We start from the raw sequence: 18722 nt of genomic DNA, 5'->3' as shown, positions 1-18722 counted from the left end.
CCCCTTTTCCAGTCTACTTTCTGTTACATTCTGAAACTCCATATGCTTTGTTACCTTCTTCATGTATGCTGATCTTTTTCCTGCAGAAAGTAAATATTTACTATACTATGCAAAATTACCGGATGTCTTAGGCACGTGACAGGAACAGAACTTCTGGGTCCTTGAATTTAGATCCTCGCTGTCACAGGCAACCATGATGCATAACCCGTGTCTAGGTCCCTAAATTTGTCCAACTCTCTATTGAAAATAGTTTGAATTTTTGCCAGCTGGACAACTCTTTCAGACTTTCACACCTTTGTTGGTTAGAAATCTTCTAATTCCTAACAGTTTTATTTGCATCTTTTGTTTATAGCCATTTGTTCTTTTTTCAATACTGTTCTTTGGCTGAACTATTTTCCCTTCCTAGCATTTAGTCTCCCCTTGTGTATTTATGGAGCAATCGTATCTTCTCTCAGCTTTTAATTGCTAAGAGACAAACTCACGTCATCTCTTCTCATAAGATACTTTCTTTTGTTCCTTTCTCTTGTTATGCTAATAAGGTTCTCCCTACTCAATTCACCTTGAATTCTTCTTTCTTAAACACAGGTAATCAGAACTATCCACATTAATTCTGATAATGGTTTTTTAGTGCCTTTTACAATGGCATACCCTGCCCACTGTGTCCTAGGAATTTTTGGCCGATCACACTGGGATCCCGTTTGTTATGTGTTATTTTCTGACCTTTCCAACATTATGTTACTGGCAAAAAAATTTAGACATATGCTGACTTCTTGTGCAAAGGTATTCATCATAATACTAAATATGACTTGACCCAAAACAAATTAGACGTCCTTTAATTTTCTGATGACCCATACTTCATCTCTCTCATCAACAATCTGTGCAATTCTGTTTTCCACCTCTGCTCTTTTTGGAAGAAAATCAAATATGCTAGATCTGTAACAATTCTCTTCTTTGAAAAATCAGAGGTTTTTTTAATCAAAGAAATATCTCCATTACATTGACTTTGTTAAATCCTTTATATGCTTTCGTATTTGTGTTCTGCCGCACATTAGAAAGTGATCTCTGCTTCACTTACTGGCTTTATGTGCACTCTTACCTTGCTTGACTGCAGGGTAAAATCTGGGCACTAGGTCATTAAACTATGGTAACTCCATTAGTTTACATTTTCTTTGTAATTTCCTGTAATTTGAAATAACAATTCACATGTAGAACTGAAATCAAGCTGATATGTGAAGACTTTCTCATCCTGCTACTCTTTGAAGTGACTGTATGACTTCTTGCATTAGTTCATGTGGTAAGTAGTAGCAGGGTGCCACTTCGAGCTCAGTTGACTTCTCCAGCCCAACTTTGTCACTGAATTTTCTGTTTTAACAGAACACGTTCCAAAACAAACTAGGAGGACAAGCTTCCTCTCTTCTTGACAGTAATGACTGAATTTGATTTACTTCATGACCGGATGTGTCTCCTCCTGAAGACAATGTGTCAGAGGCTAGATCCACCAGCAGGCTTAAGCATCTCAGTACAAAATTTTGATACTCAAAATACTTATTCAGCTGCCACCTAGAAGGAAATGTGTCAAGCCTGTATCAGCCTAAATTTTCCAAAGGAATTTCCTCAAGATGTATCCTCTGGCATGCCCAGATGTGCCTGCATCTTTGTAACACCGGAGTAGCACATGAAGAGCTCTGGTTTCAGTGGAGTAGGCACTGCTCTGCCTGCCTTACATGGCCAGACTTGGCAGATGTTCCCAGTGCATTCCTTTTCTCTGCCCACATGAGTTTCAGATATCTATCTTCCACTGCATCTGTGGATGCTCTGATCACTAGATTATGAGGAAACAATGTCTTTGAATATCTCAATCTTTTCTTCACCACTTTGCAGGAATAATGGCATTCTTAATGAGCCATGGAGTGAATGAAGCGATAGAGCTAACGGCTAGGAGACCCACCTGAGGTGCAATTATTTTTTTTCCCAAAAAAATACTTTAATATTTAAAAATGCTCATCTCAGCAAAAGACAAGTGTGTGATTTTGATAACATCCCGCCCATGGGACTAAAATGAATCTCAACTGCTCTTTCAGTAAGTAAATAGCCCACACAGTTTCTGCAATCACAGAATCACACAATCACAATATGGTTGAGTCTGGAGGGGACCTCTGGAGGTCATCTGGCCCAACCTGCCTGCTCCAGACTTTCTCCCTGATCTCTGGGGCCTGGGAACTCCTGAAGGCTGGTCTTGCTAGAAAAGACTGAGGCAAAGAAGGTGTTCATTACCTCAGTCTTTTCCATGTCCTGTGTCACCAGGGCCCCCGCCTCATTCAGTAGTGAGCCCACATTTTCCCTAGTCCTCTTTTTGCTACTTAAGTAGCACTTAGGTACTTACAGAAGCCTATCTTCTTTTTGCCCTGCTCTCTCCTCTCAGGATCCTGAACTCCACCATCTCATGGTCATTCCAGCTGGTGCTGTCTTCAACCTTCACATTCCCAGCAAGCCCCTCCTTTTTTGTGAGTGTAAGGTGCCGCAGAGCATCTCTCCTCATTGGTTTCTCTTTCGCTTGCATCAGGAATTTGTCATCGATGCTCTACAGGAACTTTGCTTATGCTCTGTGGTGTTATCCCTCCAACAAATATTGGGGTGGTTGAAGACCCACATGAGGACCGGGGCCTGTGAACGTGAGGCTACTTCTAGCTGTTTCTAGAAGATCTCATCCACTTGTTCTTCCTGGTCAGGTGGCCTATAGCCGACACCCACTATACTGTCACCCATACCACTCTGCTTTTTAAGCCTTACCTTTAATCCTAATCATCAACATTATCCCATACATTGAAACACCATGAGTGAGGAAATCTGAAACGGTCCAACCAAGCTGCATTGCTTCCTAAGGCTATACGGCCTGAATCCAATGGGTCTTCTGATCCTAATTCATTTAGATGCTTTTGAGAATCTTTCTTCTGAGTGTTTAAACAGGGTCTTGGTACTCTGTAAACTACTTTTCTTCTTTAAGTTGGACTTTTTATGTAAAGTGTTGGCAATTGCTTAGTTAGCCTATTGAAAGTCTAAATTATTCTTTATTGTTTTCACCACAGCAATTCAGTTTTAAAGTAGAAAAAGATTTTCTGTGACTAAATGATAAGATATAATGAAAGAGGAGGTGTTATTAATAATAATACAGTTGTATCCATGATGCTTCAAATATTTGTGCACATGATTAATTCAAATTATTTTAATGGATTGATTCAAGTGAATATAATTTTTTTCTCTTTAAGTGTTTGCGAGAACTTTATAATTTGGTAGATGCTAAATGTTCATATGAAGTTTTGCCCATAGATTTTCCTAATACTTTGCAGCATTTCATCATGGTTTAAATGCTAGTTTAAAAAAAAATCAATTAAATCATGGTGAAAATTAATTAATTTTTAAGTCACTCTCGATTCAGTCTCTGTCTCTCTACCTTACCTTGCTACAGGTGTTCTGAGGACAAGGAAAAGGAATATTTCTTCTCCTGACTTTTCATTCAGAAACCTTGCACACATGTATAATTTAAAAGAAAAGAAAAAGCATTCATGTAAAATTTTGTGAAAAAGCTACTAAAACAGTGAGTCTATTTTTTAAGAAGAGCATGACGGCAGTTACTGTCACAAGACTGCCATTACACTGTCTTACAAAATTTAGGCTTTTTATATCCTCTTGATCTAAACATCTTGACTTTGTTTTTAAAATAGAGCTTGGATCACTGTAGTGCATTTTGTCTCTACTTGTGCACTGCAGACAGCTCTCTCTTATTATGAATTCCTAACAACAAGTGTTTTATACAGTCATAAATCCTTTCACTCACCCTTTTATGTTTTCCACTGTTACAGCGGAAATAGGAATGGGTCTCCTGTTGGCTTTACATTTCGTGAGACTCAGGCATACAGTGAAGCAAAGTAGTAAAGAAAAGGTGTCTAAACCAGGCAGGTCCCTCCCTCACTTACCGGTCAAAACTGAGCACGTATAGCGTTGTTGTGTCCTTTATCCTCTGCCAGTGTGTTACAGGAGTTTTCTACCTCTAACTACCATGAAGTCAGAGCACATATTTTTACCTCCAACATGTCAATTCTGTCTCTCACTCTCCTGTACCACTCCATGATACTCCTGCTTCGTATTTTTTCTAGATATTTTTTCCTGCTGCAGAATAAAAAAATAAACAACACCAAAGACATCATCTTCCATTTTTGGGGGTCTATCCTGAATAGATAAATAATAACTTGTAAATAATTACAAGTATAGTTCTGAGAGATGAAAATCTTTGTCTAAAGCTTTCGACAAAGGGAGCCACAGTTAGCTGGGTCCATCTACCCTGCCCCCTCACACACCCCCTTTTCACATACAGGGTTGCTATAGTAAAAGTAAACTTGAGTCATCTTTTTGGATGGCCTTTTTTATTGTGTTAGTACAGTGCATAGTGCAACAGGGTCCTTAGCCTGATGGTGACTCCTGGACAGCCACAGAGAAATAAACAGCAGCCATGAAAAACTGCTTATAAAACAGCCACTATAAATGACAAAAATTTACATGACCAGGCAGAAAAATCAGTAAGTTCATATCATCATGAGCACCTGGCCAGATTTAAAAGTTTTTTGGTAGCTACCACCCAGTCACCTAAATACCTTTACAAGTCTTAACCACATTCTACAGCAGAACCTACAGCTAATACACAAATTACAGAACAAGAAAAACACCACAGAAGAGGAAGAAAAGCACATGGGTAATGTGCTCTTTCTCAAAATCACCCCAAAATGTGGTGTGACACACATGTCACACTGTGGTGACAGTCTTGATGTCTATTTTTCAGGCCTGCACCAGGTGCTCTTGCCACTTCTAGTATGATGCACTGTTTACAATTTTGGCTAATTTTTATGACATTCAAGTGTGGCGTATTCGAGAGGGGTTTGATATCCTTTGTCTCTGCTTACAAGCACCCAGACCCATTGCTCAGCATTATTAGAACCGTGCCAACTTCACAGCAATTTTTCATAGGAGAAGAAGCTGCTCTCTCCTCTCAGAAATCTCTCTGATACTTTACCATGCTCAGACATAATCTGATTCCATGAATGTTAGCACCCACTTTTATTTTGCCTTTCATCCAACAAAAAATAACTGCCAGTTACACTAAATGCTTTATATGCTGCCTGGGAGAGCTCTGTTTTGATGGCTGTGCTTCCCCCTTGTTGTGGTGTCTTCTGTTGCATGGGACCAATTCAGTTTCATGGTAAAGCGTTGCAGTTAAAAGGATATAATGAAGTATATTATAACCCACTACAGACAGGAAAGCACACGCCTCCTCTCCTTTTCCACTCAGTGTACTGACTACAGTTCCCTTTGTGTGAATCATCTCTCACAAAAGAGACCAGAAAATATTGCTGCTGTATTTTTTTAAGCTTTAGTAAGTCTCATGAGATGAATCAACAAGACCTTCAACTGAGTCACCGTTCCTTCCTTCGTTCCAAGCAGCTAAGTAGTTATTGGAAGAGGGCTGGCTGGATGGGAGGTAATGTCGTCTATCTGAAGGCGTATTTATTGCCTTAGAAGTAAAGCAAGTAGGTATTTTTTCAAGCCCTGCTCTAACCATCTGATGTTGGACCTTAAAGAAGTCCTTTCACATATCTTTGCTTTGGTTCCCTGTTTATGCAGGACTGATAATGTTATTTTTCATTCTTGATGTCCATGGCTGAAAACTGCTACATCAACTAAAATATAATCATAAAAATGTGAGTGTTGTTTCCCAGTGCTTATCTACAAGACAGCTGGGGTGCAATTAGCATACCTGAAGTAATTAATAAATAATGATAATAAATAATTATCTTCTTAGGGCATATTTGGCCTTTGCATGATCTTTCATGAGAAAATTTGGTACTTTCATTTAAATGCAATATTTTTTATCCCCCAAAGCAAATCTAATCAACTGTGTAGGAAGACGAGTATTTCTGTTTGATTGGTTGATTGATAGTTGAGTTTATTTTAAAGTGAAATAAAAATAACTGATTCTTAGTTATTACCAAAATCAAATCCCTCCTTATCTTTGTCCTCACACAGATGCTTACTCATAATGAGGAAGGTGCTGTGTTCAGTTCTGATTTCCCTTCAGCTCCAGTATAGTTATGCCTTTCCAAAATATTGCGAATTACATGTGTAAGTGGTTGTCTGCCAGTCGAAAGAGAATTGGTGTCCGTCCACAAGGTGAGAGAAGCCAGGACCATTTTTTTTTACTACTTTGCACCTGGAGAGCATTTAGCCAGTTGCAGGTAGCCTGTGTGTTTTGGAAAAGGTCGAGACAGCTTTCCGGCAGTTAAAAGTTCCCCCTCAGCTGCAGTCAGACAGCAGGTTGGACCACCCTAGGGAAAACTCGGGGAACAGTCGTAAGTCTGCACTGTTCTCTGCTCCAGCTTCTGTTCCAAAGGAGTAATCTAATCGTGTGTGTGCATGGAAACACAATGGCTCACTGACATAATCACTCTCTACCAGAAACAAGCTGTAACCGAGAAGTGCTGCATCTAGCAGGTATGCCTCTTTCTGTATGCAACTTCTTAATCTTTTGAGAGCGGGCTATGGTAGTGAATAGCCCACTTTTAATACTAGTATTGTTGAAACAGTGTAGCTGTAAATGTGCACTTGAGGAAATTAGTCCAGACAGTAGTATCCCAGTCTATTATTCCCTTAAATACTGAAAAACAGAAAAGGGGGAAGAAAATAGTGTTATTAGCTGAACTCATGTAAAACAGCAATAAGGAAGCACTGAAATACACCTGCAAAAGTTTCAGAATATGTAGATAGGGATGGATATTGGTGCAAGTGGCATGTGCACAACAAAATTAAGCTTGATGCTGCAGACTAGCCAACAGACTAGCAGAATAATGACCTGTCATTTTTTATTTCTTTATAACTTTACTTGTAACAAACTGTAATTTCTTTGACTTTCCTAATGCAATCCAAAAGGCCTAATCATGCACTGGAGAAAAATGGAAAATGTAGGGCTTTGTGGTTTACTTTTTGGAACTGAATTATGCAGGAAACAGCAATAATGCCCACTTTTAGCTGCCAGAAATATAGATCACACTAGCAAAATCTTATTTAGTAGACACTATTAGAATCCCCTAGCCATATGCATACAGACAAAAGCCATCCTGGTGCTATGCTCTGGAAACACATTTACTGGGAGTGACACACTGGTGGTAGTTAATAAACTTTTTAATGTCTTCCTTCTACCTGCTGCTATCACTGTCGTCTTATCTAGCATGAGCTTCAGCAAACCAGCTCACTGTTATGTTCCAATTCCATCCAGAGAGGCACGTATTCAGCATTAGAGGTTAAGCAAGGGAAACAGAGACAACAAACGGATTATCATCAGCAAACGAATAGTTTTTGGACTACAGTCCATCAGCATTCTTCTTCACTGAAGTTGATGAAAAAAATTACCATGGGCTTCAATAGAGACCTGACACCCTCACACTGAAAAAGTGTTTCCGGATGTTCAGAGGGAACCTCCCGTGTTTCAGTTTGTGCCCATTGCCCCTTCCCTGTCACTGGGCACCACTGAAAAAGCCTGGGTCCATCTTCTTTATACCCTCCCTTCAGGTATATTATTCATTTATATACATTGATGAGATCCTTCCTGAGCCTTCTCTTCTCCAGGCTGAACAGTCCCAGCTCTCTAAGCCTTTCCTCATATGTGAGGTGCTCCAGTCCCTTAATCACCTTAGTGGCCCTTCACTGGACTCTCTCCAGTATGTCCCTGTCTCTCTTGTACTGGGGAGCCCAGAACTGGACACAGGACTCCAGGTGTGGCCTCACCAGTGCTGAGTAGAGGGGAAGGAGCACCTCCTTCAACCTTCTGACAACAATCCTACTAATGCAGCCTAGGACACCATTTACGTTGTTTGCCACCAGGGCACACTGCTGGCTCATGTTCAACTTGATCTCCACCAGGACCCCCAGAGCCTTTTCTGCAAAGTTGCTTTCAAGCCAGGTGACCCCCGGCATGTACTGGTGCATGGGGTTTTTCCTCGCCAGATGTAGGACTTCGCACTTCCCCTTGCTGAACTTCGTGAGGTTCCTGTCAGTCCATTTCTCCAGCCTGTTGAGATCGCTCTGGATGGCAGCATGGATATCCCAATTTTGTCCATCTGCGAACCTGCTGAGGGTACACTCTGCCCTATCATCATATAGATCATTAATGAAGTTTTGAAGAGGATTGGAGCCAAGATTGACCCCAGAGGTGCACCACTAGTTACTATCTTTTCTACCTTCCAGATTCCATCTGCCTTCTCTTCACTTGCCTTTTCCATAATTTTTTTCTGTCATCTCCTCTGCTCAGTATTTCCCAGTACTCTGGCAATCCCAGACTATGGGAGTCCCAGAATTTCCCAGGACTATGCTGCAATGTAGTACAGTACTTCTGAGTCAGCTGGTATATATTGAATATCTACGATTAAAACCACAGATGAGGATAATTTCAAAGGCTCAGTATGGAGACAATAGGTGAAGATTATTACAGTAGAGGGAGTCTAATCCAACACAGGCAATGAAGGAACAAGAAAACAGCTAGCTATTCAGTCAGGCAGCCAGATATATGAAAATATATTTGAACAGTCATAAAATAAAATTATGAAAGAAGGATTTTAACATATGTAATTCCCATTAATCCAAAGACGCTTGGTTCCTGTAAACAGAAAGCTAGGACTTAGACTTATTATTTGTCCAGTTATTGAAATTACTGGTCCAGTTGTAAATCTTACTAGAAAGAAGATGTGAAAGTATCATGGAAGAAGGACAATAGTGTATTAAAGTTCACCTCTTTTAAATATACAGCAAAACAATTTATTTGTGTGCAGTCTTGTCTCACAATGTGACAACATAGTCACATGCATAAGAAAACAGCAGCTCTTGCTGAATCAGGACAACGTCTCTCAGTAGATCTAATTCCCTGTCCTTTCGCAAAGAAATGTCACTTCAAGTTTGCAGCTACCAGATGTAGATACTGCACACAGCAGAGACTGAATCAAGTGCCTTCAGGCTGCAGATCAAATGGTGGAGAAAATGAGGATCAAAAATATGAGAAGGATAGGCACTTCAGAGGATGCTCTTTTCTGCGTTTGACAAAGCCTTTTTCTTTATTTTTCATTCTGATTTGTTTTTTTGGTCTGCAGGATACTATGAAAATTTCAAAATGAAAACATGATATAAAAACATACTGAAAAGGTCATAAGAAGCTTCGGACATTCTGAAGAGTTCTGCATTCCTGATGAATTTGCAGAGGAATTTAATAAATCCTATTCACCATAAATCAGTTTCTTTAATCTTTGCAAAAAAACACCCTTGGATTTCTGTTTGTATCATTTCTAAATATTATGGTATCATTTTTTCCAAACCTTTAACGGTTGAAGCCATTCAGTTATACATGTTTTCATTCCTTTACCTTTCATTGAGAAGTTAATTTCTCTTCTCCTTTCTATACATGTTTCTAGACTTCCTACGACTGAAGGTAAAATGTCTTTAAAAATATTTTATCCGAGCAACAAGAATTTCACTGAGCAGAAATCAGTAATACTGTTACAGAATGTCTGAAATCACTCATATGTAAAAACTAACTTTACAGTTATATCATCAAAATGTTAATGCTAATAGCAGTCACTGTACTTCCTTTTTCACAGGGAAGTAATATTTTATCAATATATATGGTAATCTCTCTTCCCACATATCTCAAGTCCCTGAACATCAAGGCAGGGACTGGGGGAACAAAGCCCCTCCCATCATAAACCAACTCAGGTTCAAGACCACCTGAGGAACCTGAACATACATAAGTCCATGGGACCTGACAAGATGCATCCCAGGGTCCTGAGAGAATTGGCTGACGTAGTTGCCAAGCCACTCTCCATCATATTTGAAATGTCATGGCACTCAGGTGAAGTCCCCAGTGACTGGAAAAAGGGAGAAATGTCACACCCATTTTTAAAAAGGGTAGAAAGGAGGACCCTGGGAGCTACCGACCAGTTAGCCTCATCTCTCTGCCTGGTAAGATCATAGAACAGATCCTCCTGGAAGCTATGTCAAGGCATATGCATGACAGGGAGGTGATTAGAGACTGCCAACATGGCTTCACCAAGGGAAAATTGTGCCTGACTAATCTAGCGGCCTTCTGCAATGGAGTGACTGCATCAGTGGACAAGGGAAGAGCTACTGATGTCATCTAGACTTCTGTAAGGCCTTTGATATGGTCCTTCACAACATTCTTGCTGCTAAATTGGAGAGATATGGGTTTGATAGATTGACTGTTAGATGGACAAGGAACTGTCTGGATGGCTGTGTCCAAAGAGTTGCAGTCAATTGTTCAATGTCCAAGTGGAAACCAGTAACGAGTGGTGTCCCTCAAGGGTCCGTACTGGGACCAATATTATTTAATATCTTCATCAGTGACATAGACAGTGGGATTGAGTGCACCCTCAGCAAGTTTGCAGATGACACCAAGCTAAGTGGTGCAGTTGATAGCTTGAGGAAAGGGATGCCATCCAGAGGGACCCTTGACAGGCTCGAGGAGTGGGCCCATGTGAACCTCATGAGGTTCAACAAGGCCAGGTGCAAGGTCCTTCACCTGGGTCTGGGCAATCCCCAACATCACAACACTCTGGGTGATGAATGGATTGAGAGCAGCTCTGCAGAGAAGGACTTGGGGGTACTGGTGGATGAAAAATTGGACATGAGCCAGCAATGTGTGCTTGTAGCCAGCCCAGAAAGCCAATTGTATCCTGGGCTGCATAAAAAGAAGCATGGCCAGCAGGTCAAGGGAGGTGATTCTCCCCCTCTACTCTGCTCTTGTGACACCCCACCTGGAGTACTGCATCCAGCTCTGGGGTCCCCAGCACAAGACAGACCTGGACCTGTTAGAGAGGGTTTAGAAGAGGGCCACGGAAGTGATCACAGGGCTGGAACACCATTTCTATGAAGAAAGGCTGAGAGAGTTGGGATTGTTCAGCCTGGAGAAGAGAAGGCTCCAAGGAGACCTTATTGCTGCCTTTCAATATATAAAAGGGGCTTATAAGAAAGACGGAGAGAGACTTTTTATGAACACTTGTAGTGACAGGACAAAGGGGTAAGGGGCAATGGTTTGAAACTGAAAGATGGTAGATTTAGATTGGTTATAAGGAAGAAATTCTTTTCAACGAGGGTGATAAGACACTGAGCCAGGTTGCCCAGAGAAGTTGTTGATGCCCCATCATTGCAAGTGTTCAGGGTCAGGTTGGATGGGGCTCTGAGCAACTTGATCTAGTGAAAGATGTCCCTGCCTGTGGCAGGGGGGTTGGACTAGATTATCTTTAAAGGTCCCTTCCAACCCAAACCATGCTACGGTTCTGTGATTCTGTGATTGGCCGATAGGTTGTTTACTCCATACAGAATATCAGCTTGTTCTAAAGGTTCAGAAAGGCACTGAGCCTCACACTCCAGCCTTGTGGATGGATTTATACCATGAGAAGTGGGTGTTAAATGATGTTAAATCAAAGTGATAGCTTTACTCACCCTTTTTTCCTTCTTGACATTTACATAAATGACTGCATAAGATCCAAGAGAGCATAAAGTTGCATGATTTTTTTTTTGTTTGACTTGTTAACCTATAGGCAAATGTAGAGTGTGTCTAGTCTGTACAATGAACCCCCATGTTAGAGAGATATCTGAGCTAATTCTAAGAAAGATAGCATGTCTGCACAAATCAGCACTCAACTATGCTGGGTTTGATCCTAGGTGCAGTATAGCCTCTCATTAGAACTAATTACTCTTGGCACAGCATCATGCTGATGCAGCTGTGCAGCTTCCAGAGCTAGTTCATTTGGCACTTAGCTCAGGGATCACTGCAGTCTTGGGCATAGATGTGCACTGTCATTTGATCAAATGAGTGAAGCTTTCACTCATTAGTTCAAATGGCCATTTCATTTGGGAATTAGATAAATGATGAAATCTTCCAGATGCTTAGTCCAATTATTGTAAATATGGTCATGATTTTTGACAACTACTTGATTATTAACAGATAGCCAAGTACGCAGTAATTCCTGCATTGCAGTCAAGCAACTTGGATCAACAGTTTCTCTCTGAGATGTTTTGGTGGCTTTAATTTTTGTGTCCCTTGAGAAGTGGCCTCCTCAAAGCAAGTCCTTCTGTTCCAATATGGCACCTCAGGGTAGCATCTGTAGCCCCTTCCACATATTTTCAGCAGCCAGGAACAACCTATCAATGCTGTTTCAATGTCAGCATTGGCATGGCCATCTCTCACCCCATGCAAATGAGGGCAGATGGGCAGGTAATTTAGAGATGACTTTGTAAAACTATCTTTAAACTCAGCTGCCTGAGTATCAGTGGGAAAGGTGGACACGATAGTTGCTTTCAAATCCTGGAAAGCCCTCTTTTCTATCCAGAGTCTACTAAAGTCAATAGGAAGGATTCCAGCGACTACAGATATGAGACCTGATCTTGACCCTGGTCATGGATTCCATATAAAGATACATAAACCACTAGATCTAAATATGTTTAGCATCTCTATCTGTTGATTAAGTGTTCATTCATTTTCAATCATTTCACTGAATTCTGTCTACTGGTTTAGTCAGTGAGCCCTTCGACAGAGGTGTATTTACAAACAAACTGTCCAAGAAGTTTGGCAGATGTTGCCCTTAGAGAGATAGAATATTTTCAAGCTGTTGCTTTCACGGAATAAGCAAGCAAAGTGGAGGGGGGAAATGTCTCTCTGGCAGGTTTTATTCTACAGTTTATAGCTTATTGTTGTATCCTGTTTTACAGCCAAGCAAGTGAGGTCCAATTCTAGCCGTAACAAGGCATTTATGTTCTAAGAATGGAATTTCAAAAGGATCTTAAAGAAGTTAGATACTATTCCCTTTGGTGCAAGTCAAGAAAAACATCAGTGAATCCCACTGATATATATATGGTATAAAAATACATCAGGGGAGGTAAGAGAAACAAAGTACAAGGGAGGAGATGAAAATATGTGTTTCAGAGAAAGGATAATGGGAGAGAAGGAGAGAAATAGAGAGACAGGCATACAAAACTGACTGTGAGGAAGGTTGTAATCCCTCTTCCTTTTTTTTCACAGCTGATGTGTCTTGAGAACCTCCACCTACTGCGTAGCATCTTGTGAGCACCCACTCATCTGTCAGCGTCTCTTTCTTTGCTGGCAGCCTCATTATAGCTAGAGATCCTAGCCTGCAATTTATCAACAAGGCTCAAACTAGGAAAATAGGGAAAAAAAAGAGACTTGAAACGCAAGAAGTTCTAGGAAAATGGGAGACCTACCTGTTTATAGATCTTGAATGCCAGAAAAGTCTATCAGCTCATTTAGCCTGACCTTCTGCATAACAAAGGACATAGAAGTGCATGCTACTTACTGTGCAGTTGAGCTTCAGAATTTGTGTTTAACTAAAGCATATCTACCAGAAAGCCTTGGAAGGAAGGACCCAAGGAACGCAGAATCCCACAGACAATGCAGTCATAGAATCATAGAATCATAGAATATCACGTTGGAAGGGACCTCAAGGATCATCTGGTCCAACCTTTCTTGGCAAAAGCATGGTTTAGACAAGATGGCCCAGCACCCTGTCCAGCCGAATCTTAAAAGTGTCCAATGTTGGGGAATCCACCACTTCCCTGGGGAGATTATTCCAATGGCTAATAGTTTTAATTGTGAAAAATATTCTTCTTGTGTCCAATCGGAATCTCCCCAGGAGTAACTTGCACCCGTTACCCCTCATCTTTTTCATGTGACTCCTTGTAAAAAGGAAGTCTCCATCTTCTTTGTAGCCACCCTTTAAATACTGAAACATGGTGATAAGGTCTCCCCTAAGCCTTCTTCTCTCAAGGCTGAACAAACCCAGTTCTCTCAGCCTTCCCTCATATGGCAGGCTTCCCAGTCCTTTGATCATCTTTGTGGCCCTTCTCTGGACCCTCTCCAGCCTGTCCACATCTTTTTTGTATAGCGGGGACCAAAACTGAACACAGTATTCCAGGTGTGGCCTGACAAGTGCTGAGTAGAGTGGGATGATGACTTCTTTATCTCTGCTGGTGATGCCCCTCTAGATGCAGCCTTGCATCCTGTCGGCTTTCTTTGCTGCAGCAGCACACGGTTCGCTTGTATTGAGCTTGTTGTCGATCAGGACGCCCAGGTCCCTTTCCACAGAGCTGCTCCCCAGCTGGGTAGATCCCAGCCTGTGCTGCACACCTGGATTATGTTTTCCCAGGTGCAAGACCTTACATTTGTCTGTGTTGAACTTCATAAGGTTCTTGTCAGCCCACTCTTCCAGCCTATCCAGGTCTTCCTGCAGGGTGGCTCAGTTGTGTCCCTTCCTTTTTATGGGCAAATGCCTTATAGATTTAAGATGAGGAAGTGGTGGGATCTGAATAGAGCGAAAAAACAAGAACACAGAACAAAGAGAAGGGCATTTTGTTTGCCAAAGTTGCACTTCTATGTTCTGAACAGATGGCTAACAATGACCTGAGACCTTAGAAAATTGAGTCGATGAAAGAGACGTGTTCAGATTTAATTATACGTAATTACACAAGGCACAGAAAGGGTAAAACTAAGCCACAAACCTCAGATTTTTGAGTGAATATATGTGGCAGGAGCACATAAAAAATTCACCCTTGTTCAATTTTATGAAGTTGCCATCACAAAACCTTGTAGTGACTGAATAAACTAAACCCCACATTTATTTTCTTTTTTTATTTCATAATTAAGCAATTTCAGATATTTCTTCAATGTCTGATCCTCATTCTCATTTCTTAGAACAACTGGCTGGAGTTTTATGGTATTTGGTAGAACAGAAAAATAAAATGATCATTAGGAAAACTCGATTCATGAGCTACAAAGTGACGGACCAGCAGAAACCTCTGGGACCTGTGCAGCTCATTTTCTACACGTTTCTGAAAAAAACCTTCTCTGGTTCAGTTTGTCACTGTGAATAAATAGTCACATGTGCACATGTATGTTAGATATCTTTTAATCATCCCCTTCAAAAGTTTGACAGAATAATACCACTGTCATGTCAACAGAGGATGTATTCGAGTCAAAGATGCCACATCATGCAAGGGTTGTATGTGTAGACATAGAGACATTGAAAGGTAAACCATTCTTAGAAAAAAAAACTAATTGCTACTCTTCTACATAACTGGTTACACTGAACTTCTTAACAAATTTGATGTTGTACTGGGTCTGGCTGAGGTGGAGTTAACTTTCTCCACGGCAGCCCGTATGGGGCTGTGTTTTGGATTTGTGCCTGAAACAGTGTTGGTACCACACCAGTGTTTTGGCTATTGCTGAGCAGTGCTTGCACAGCATCAAAGCTTTCTCTCTTTCCCACTTCTCCCCCAATCAGTAGGCTGAGGGTAGCAAAGAAGTTGGAAAGGGACACAGCCAGGACAGTTGACTATTGGCCAAAGGGATACTTCATACTGTACAACACCATGCTCAGCAATAAAGCTGGAAGACAAACAATGAGGAAGAAGGAGCAGTGGGGGCAGCGCGGTGTACTCAAAGCCCCATCCAACTTGACCTTGAATACTTCATTTCCCCAGTCCCTGCCTTGAGATTCAGGGTTTCAAGAGATGTGGGAAGAGCAATTGCCAGTGAAAACGGAGACAAAATACTTGTTGAGTACCTCAGCCTTCTCTGTGTCAGTTGTCACCAGATCCCGTCTCATTTATTAGGGGGGGTACAATTTCTTTTGTCTTCCTTTTCTGACTAACGCGCCTGTTGTCAGATGTTCATCCATTTCTGTTAAGGTACAAGTACCAATCATTTTACTTAGAGATGCCCCTGATTGGAGAATATACTTAATCTGTAGACTCAAAAATTCATTCCAGTGGAAACTGAGAATGAAGAATCAGAACCAGCAACATAATTTGCATGCAACACATGCTGTTGTGCAGTCTCTGCCCATCTGCAAAGCTCTTTTCATTGACATACACCATGTTTTTTCAGTCCATCAATCTAGCAAATAAGTTTCCTCCCCTTTGGTTTATGACAGTCATGTTTTTAGGTTGCTTGGGGATCATCACAGTCTATAGATGTTGTACTGCCTTCTCTAACTTTCAGCATGTCAGCAAGTACATGTACTGAAAACGGCCTTTAATGAGAAGATTTTTCTGGAATGCTTTTCCTTCCCTAACTATAAGATTAAATAGTTAAAAGATAAAAATATAAAATGAATTTATACAAATAGTACTCTTATGTCAGAGTGAATAATTTTCTCCAATATGTATGAATTTCATTGTAAGTCTTTCAGGCTGTGATACAGATTTCAGTTTAAAGTCATGCATAAAGCTAGACTATGTAGGCACAGAACTTGTACTTGAAATATCTCTATTTGCCAATTCTCTACACTTTCTCTTTCTCTTTTAAAGGAAGAGGAATCTTCCTTTAAAAATTTAGAGATGCTTCCATCCAGAAGACCAAGAGCTTGCAAACAAAGAAGCATTCTTGCAGAGGTTTTCAAAATCCTGGATGGGGTTGTACTCAAGGTACCCACGAGCAATATCAACAGTGCCATCAGTTGCCTCAGAATAAGATGAAAAGTCTGCTAAGGGGTTCTCATTTTACAGCCTTGTAGACAGATGGCTTTGGGGAAGTAGTTCAAGCCTGACAGTGAAGAGATCCGAGGCAGTTCTTCAAAGCAAAAAGTAAAGGAGAATTACACACACACCCTTGAAAATAGGCTTGAACACAACATACAGCTTAAGTACTGGAGAGATTTTACTCTAATTCCTAATTTGCCTTGAGTTTATTGGCAGAACCACTGAAGTTATAAGATATAATAACATTACAATGAAACATCTTTATTTCTTTAATGGTAAGCTTTGGCTCATACAGATTTTCTGTCTTGTAAAGTGCAAAAGGCCAAACAGACTAAAGTCGTGGCTTATGAAAGGCAGTTCATTCAAGAAATGAAATTATTTTATTCAGCAGAGAACGGAGAATACAACAGCAATAAAATATGCTTTTAATTTTTTTCTTTTCTGCAGAAAAAAATCAAAGGTGTCAATTGTATAATAAATTTGGTTTGAAAGAACATTCTCTGTAAAAAGTTTATTCTTATCCTTCCAGTTTTCATAAAAATGCATTTAATTCAGTCTGACATAACCTTGTGAAAATCTATTAGGCCATGTACGAAAATATTTTCCATTGTTTATCAGTATTGTTAGTGATAATGATCATGGAGTGGTGCTTCTACCATAATTTAATAGCGTTAAGATTTTTTTAAGACTTTTTTATTAATTTAACCAAACAAGAAACCACAGCTCTACTGGAACACTGAGGCCATAATTGGGCACCCGACATTTTTCAGAAGAATTAAAAGGGCACTGTGGCTTTTTTATTTTATATATAAGAAAAACAAATTAAATAGAACTCTTGGTTGTCTTTACTTCTGTCTGATATCCTCCTTTGTGAATGCTACCATTGATAATCTGTTTTCTGGTTACCCTTTCATCTGATGTTTTGCCACCATAATATAATTTACAGCCCCAAATTATATAAACTAAATATCAGTAGGAAAGTCAAAATTATATTTCTTCATTCCAATATCATCTATATATTATTAATCACACTCCCTGTTTAATAATAAGTATCAATTATGTAGTTTGCCAAGGATGGCCTGGAGGAATGTCTAGTAGAACCTAATGGACGTTTGTGAAATTTCTAAATGTTTTGAATCATCCACTATAAATAGAGCACTGCAGTGCTTGCTAAGAATCCATTTCCTTTTCAGCCATCAAATCTCACATAGGTCATTACCACTGCATTATTAGTTCATTGTAAAAATTAATTGCCCCTCAAAAGAAAAAAAATGTAGACTTCTTCTGCACCACTTTTTTATCAAAATGTATATTTCCCTAAAAAAAAATATGAAAACTGGAAAGCTGCTGTCCTGGCTTCAGCTGGGATGGAGTTAAATTTCTTCCTAGTAGCTGGTATAGTGCTGTGTTTTGGATTTAGCATGAGAATAACGTTGATAACACACTGATGTTTTAGTTGTTGCTAAGTGGTGTTTACTCTAGTCAAGGACTTTTCAGCTTCCCATGCTCTGCCAGGTGCACAAGAAGCTGGGAGGGAGCATAGCCAGGACAGCTAACCCAAACTGACCAACGGGGTATTCCATACCATATGACACCATGCTCAGTATATAAGCTGGGGGGAGTTGGCCGGGGAGGAGTGACTGCTGCTCAGGAACTGGCTGGGCATAGGTCGGCGGGTGGTGAGCAGTTGCATTGTGCATCACTTATTTTGTATATTCGTTTGTCATTATTATTATTATTATTTCCCATCCTTTTCAGTTCTATTAAACTCAATCCAGGTCTTTAACTCAATCCAGGAATTTTGCTTTTTTTTTTCTGATTCTCTCCCCCATCCCACTGTGGGGGGCAGTGAGCCAGCGGTTGTGTGGTGTTTGACTGCCTGCTGGCTTAAACCACAACACTGCAGAAATCAAAAATTAATGTCATTGTTTCAGGGTCTGTTGATGTTTTCTTCTAAAAGTTGGTGAACAGGTTTTTCCAATATTATTGAAATTATTAGCGGAAGTAAAAAATCCTCTTCAAGGATATAATTTATTTTTGGTTAAATTTTACAAGGCAAACTGATTTGATTTCCATCACGTGCTATAGAAGCTTTTCACAATGGCTTCCTTGGAAATACT

The 18722-nt window shown here is 40.3% G+C and overlaps 1 protein-coding gene across 1 annotated transcript in view; it reads left to right on the top strand.

Moving 5' to 3' along the window:
- Positions 1-18722, top strand: part of CNTNAP2 (contactin associated protein 2) — a 1268404-nt gene that overhangs the window by 1153279 nt on the left and 96403 nt on the right. The window lies entirely within an intron of this gene.

This window comes from Calonectris borealis, chromosome 2 (assembly GCF_964195595.1).
Source record: "Calonectris borealis chromosome 2, bCalBor7.hap1.2, whole genome shotgun sequence".
NCBI classification, from domain to species: domain Eukaryota; kingdom Metazoa; phylum Chordata; class Aves; order Procellariiformes; family Procellariidae; genus Calonectris; species Calonectris borealis.
Note: the sequence above shows the minus strand (reverse complement) of the source record. Positions and strands in the feature narration are given on the sequence as shown.